Source organism: Carassius gibelio, chromosome A1 (assembly GCF_023724105.1).
Source record: "Carassius gibelio isolate Cgi1373 ecotype wild population from Czech Republic chromosome A1, carGib1.2-hapl.c, whole genome shotgun sequence".
Taxonomy (NCBI): domain Eukaryota; kingdom Metazoa; phylum Chordata; class Actinopteri; order Cypriniformes; family Cyprinidae; genus Carassius; species Carassius gibelio.
In genome coordinates, this window is record NC_068371.1 from 208,808 (window position 1) to 214,494 (window position 5,687).

Sequence of the window (5,687 nt, forward strand, 5' to 3'; positions counted from 1 at the left end):
TCTTTAGCAATGACCTTTGATCTTTTCCTACAGCTAAAATTGCTTTTTATAATGCATGGAAGAAATGCGGCCTTGGCTCTCCAGGGGCCTTTGAAAAAAGAGGTCTGTTTTAATGGTCCTTATTAGGACAGGCAAACTCGTTTGAACTGTTGACACTGCATTATGAGTGAGGGTGTAATTAAAGCAAAGTCCCTCGAGAAAACAGACCGCAGTCTTGAGGAAAATGGCTGCTATTACCAAGAGAATGTGCAGCAATACTGTGTAATGCTGCATCAGAGTTAACGAGATATAGTTCACCAAAAAATGCATCATTCTGTCATCATTTAAATCAATTACATGTTGATAATGGGTCTGTTTTGAAGCTTGAAAATGTTGGACCCCACTGACTTTAAATGTATTGATCAAACATTCTTCAGAATATATTTTAAAGTGCTATAGAAAAAAAACAACAAAAAAAAACAAACAAAGCCACATGAGTTACTTCAGTATGGCGTACTTATGTATTTATTTATTTGTTTGTCTGTTTGTTTATGTGTTTGTTGTGAATAATTATATCTAATTGTTTTGATAATAAATTAACAAAATAAAAAAGTTACTTAAAGCTGCACTCAAAGATTTATAATTTGCATTGTATTATTAATGTTATTTTTAATAATAATAATAATAATAATAATAATAATAATAATAATAATAATAATAATTATTATTATTATTATTATTATTATTATTATTATTATAAAAATAATAACAATAGTGTTATTAATATTTTATTAACATAATAATTTGAAAAATTATTATTATTATGTTATTTTTATTAGGAATTGTGGTATATGTATAATGTAAATAAATATTTAAATGTAATAAAATAGCCAACTTAAAGAAAAAATACTACTAATAATAATGTCATAATTTTTCACACAAGCCAAACAAGGCTTTTGGATCATGAAAGTTAAACTAGAAAATTACTATTATTATTATTATTATTATTATTATTATTATTATTATTATTATTATTATTATTATAATTCTAAATAATGTATTACTTATAACTGTGTGAAAGGTTAGTTATACAAAAAAAGTGACACAATTTAGTCCTGTTTAAACGTAAATCAAAATATCTACTTATAACATAGAATATACAGAAATCAGAATATATAATTAAAAATCTGACTATGTAAATGTATCTGAATATATACTGTAAGTCAGAATACACAGATACAAATTGTAATATCAAAATGTATAACATGAATATACACAAGTAAATCTGCAAATATAATTTTAAGTCTGAATATATACAAAATTTAAATTGTAAATATGTTCTGAATATATATCAATGTTGCTGTACATAGATGTCAAAATAATCTTGTACAAATAATTAGAAAAATAATTTTTACAGATTTTTGACAACAACTAGATTAAAACAAGTCCTTTTTGAAGCTTGAAAGTTTTTGATCCCATTGACTTTTTAATGTGCTGCAGGAAGAACAAAGCCATACAAGTTTGGAAAATCAAAAGGGCAAGTAAATTATAACAACTTTCATTTTTGAGTGTGCTATCCCTTTAAGAAGTAGTTGGAAAGTTTAGAAATATTTGAGAAAAACACTTGATTGTAATCAAAACATGCCTTTCTTGTGTGTATGTAACCAACTGACCTCATCAGATCCATCTGAACAGTCATTTTGTCCGTCACAGCGCTGACCGGCCGACACGCAGCCTCCTCCAACACAAACATACTCGTTCTGAGCACATGATGTCGGCCGAGCTGCGCAGACACAAGGAATTCACAAAATAATTTCGAGACAAGAAATCTTCCATCAAAGAATCCTATAAAAAGACGCATCCATCTACATGTCCTGGGACAATCTGTTCCTTGAAAGCATCCGCCTCGCACACGTGCCGAGGTCTGAAATAAACAGAGCTGCAGTTTCGGTCAGCGAAAGGTTGAGAGAGATTTCTGGCTGCACTTTTTGAAGTGTTTTCAGTCCTATTAATATTAATCATGGGGTAAAATTCCCCTGGCTTGCCTTGAGTCACAGGGAAGAAAAAAAAAAGTATCTGAAAGGGAGCTTTCTGAATGCATCTCCAGTGGTCTTACGATCAGAATAATTCACTGTGGATGGACTCATGTACCCTGTGCATAGCACACAACGCTGAAATATTCAAGACGAGGGGCCAGAAAAGATGGTAGGGAGACCTCAACAAAAAAAAAAAAAAAAAAAAAAGGGAGATATACTTCAAGACTCTTGGGGTTAAAATAACAGATGAAGCTGAAGTTCAGAACATGCATTATTCTGAGTTCTTGGGTGTTCATAGGTTCTTTAGCTTTAGATAAAAGTTTTTATATATATATATATATATATACATATATATATATATATATATATATATATATATATATATAAATATATATATATATATATATATATATATATATACATATATATATATATATATACATATATATATATATATAAACACGTGTGTACAAAACACACGCACACACACTCATTAAAATACATATAGATATACAGTATATATTAATATGTAAAATATATACTGTATATCTATATGTATTTTAATGATCTATATGTAATTTAATTAATGTGTACAAAACACACACACACACACACACACACACGCACACACACAAACAGATTAAGTAAAAAATGTGTATGTAATGATTTAATAAGTAATTTTAGTAAGAAATATTATTATTATTAACATTTATATAAAGTTAAATAATATGTCATATTGATTTGATAATATTTGTAATACTCGATTCAACGAAAAATACAATACACTGTTACCATTTAAATACAATTTATTCAAATTAATTTCATTATGATTCATGATGGTAATTTTAATAAACAAAACTGTTGATTTTAATAAAAAATAGCATTGTATAGTTATTAAATACAATTAAATACAATTATATATACCCAGTATTTACATGTGGTGTCATCATAAGAGAACTGTTCATTTTAAATATTGTGGTTATCACTAATACCAATATATCATCATAAACTAAATTAACACGATATCGATAATTGTTTATTCGAATATCACGGTTATCGTCAATACCGGTATATCGCGACAGCCCTAATATATATTAATATATATATATATATATATATATATATATATATATATATATATATATATATATATATATATATATATAACACACACACACACACACACACAGTGCCCTCCACAAGTATTAGAACAGAAGATGACAAATGTGGGGTCGTTTTGCTGTTAGTTTTCAGTGGAAGTGGCTCAGCAGTTATAAATGAAGGCAGCGTGGCAGGGTCTGAGGTTGTGCAGAGATCTCCAGTCACCATTGTGTAGTCATAGGCCTATGATCCCTTTGGATAAAAGGTGTCCGCTCTGTGATATGTGATTATAGGAGTGCCAAGCTTGCTGTCTGGGAGCCGCTTTGATCGGTTCTGGATCCGTTTGCATTATTTAAAGAGCGTGTGAAAGCGGCTAACCTGTCATGACAGTGTTGGCAGGGCTGCAATTGGCCTCATCTTCCCCGGTTTTGCAGTCTTCCTGTCCATCACAGAGCCATTTGACTGAGATACAGAGATGATTCAGGCACTGGAACTGATCCTCGGAGCAGTGGCTCTCACAGCCTCTCTGAAAACACACGCACAGGATATCAGCACTCAGACAGGAACCAGATGAATGATGTTTAGCAACTGATGAATGTGGTGCTTGAAACCTCGTCAGAGTTATCGGTGCAGTCGAAGTCACCATCGCAGCGGAAGCGTGAGGAGATGCACTCTCCGTTGGCACAGATGAAATTTTTGGAGTTGCATGTTACTGGCTCTGAAAGGAGAAGAGAAAAAGACATGGATGGTTTCTGAATTTGGCCTTCTTTTACTATTGGAAGCGAGGACTGTGAAAGCAAAATAAGCTTTTGGCAGCAATAAAACAAAAACAAACAAATGGCTGAATGTTTTTTTAATTATTATTGTTATGAACAGAAAGACATATCCAGACTTTCTTGGGTATGATCTGCCAGGAAGCCTAAGAAATGATATGGAGAAAATGTGAAAATGAGTGCAAGTAAATAAGAAAAAGATTAAAAAGACAGAATTGGTAAACGAACAACAGAAATAAAAAGTGAATACATGCAAACAAACAAAACTAATAACAATTGTGTATGACATAACTAAAGAAAATCAGACATACAGAGCAAACAAATAAGCAAAACAGATGGAATGACGGAATGAGCAAATGAACTACAGAGAAAAAAAAACATGCAAAAGAAAGAAAGAAAGGGAGGACTCAAAAGAAAAACCACAAGACAGACAAAATGAGAGAATAAATAAACAAAAGATAAAAAAAGAGACACAGACAGATAAAAAAACAAAGAAAAAAAAACAAATAAATAAAGAAAAGAAAAACAAATAACGTGTGAAAAACAGATAAACATAAAAGACAGAAAGAATGATTCACAATTAACTAAAACATACACAACAAACAATTAGGCAAACCAATTAAAAGCGAAAGTGAATGAGGAAAAATAAAATTGAAGTATATGAGAAAACAAATGAAAGACTGAACAAAGGAAAGATCCAAAGTAGTAGGAAATGAACAAACAAACAAACATACGGAAAAAGGAACAGGTGTTTCTGACAACATCTAGGTGTAACAGTACATTTTACATCATTCTCTCTTTTGACTTTTGTCTGTCTGTCTCTATTTTTTTTTTTTCTTTGATAGTAGTGAAAACACAATTGTCGAGTTTTAATTTTGCTATTTGAGTAAATTGGAATGCAAAAGAAAGAAAGAAAGAAAGAAAGAAAGAAAGAAAGAAAAACAAAGAACAGATGGAGCACAGATCTCCTTGATCACAATAAGCGAGCGCTGCTGTGTCACTCCTCTAACTCTATTATCAGTCTCTCTACAACCGGCTCCAGCTCTCTGCAGATTATCTGCCCTGACATCACGTCTTCACGACCCAATAAGAGCTTTTATATCTTCCCAGTGATGTTTCTGTGTGAGGCTACCAAGGTGAATCCAACAGAGGAAAAGAAATCGAACCTCTGTCTGGATTCACTCCCACCCAGCAAGTGAGCAAATACACCAGGAAATTACGGCAGGACAGACACACGCTTCAGAGCGGGAACTCATCTCTAGATAAATGGATGACCATGACTCATAGGTTCTCTCTTATAAGAGCAAAATCATGCAAAAATAGAACCTTTTGTACGTGAATATGTAAACTTGTGTCTAACAAACATTGTTCAGTAGCCTGTGTTCATTAAGATTGTTAAAAACGGGCTCATGGGACATGCAGCATGCTGATTTTGACTACATAACATGTTTGTATTAGTGTCTGTTGTGATGCAGAATGTAGATCTGTGAGGGTTCTGTGGGCTTATTTTTAATTTAAAGAGATGGAGAGATTGTTAGCGAAAGAATGAGACGGGAAAAAAGAGGTAGGGAGACTGACTGCACATAAAATCGCAGCTTATGAAATCTACAAGTCTGACGTGACAGCTGGGAAACCTTCAAAACAAAGTTGATCTTCAGTAAATAATGCTGAGCCAACAGCTGCTTTAAAGTGGCACTGATTTGTTTTGAGTAACTTGTGTACCATCACAAGTTTCAGACAACTAGCAGGTTCAAGCGCTAGTTAAAAGGAAAGGATGTGGAAAAGAAAGAGAGGAAAG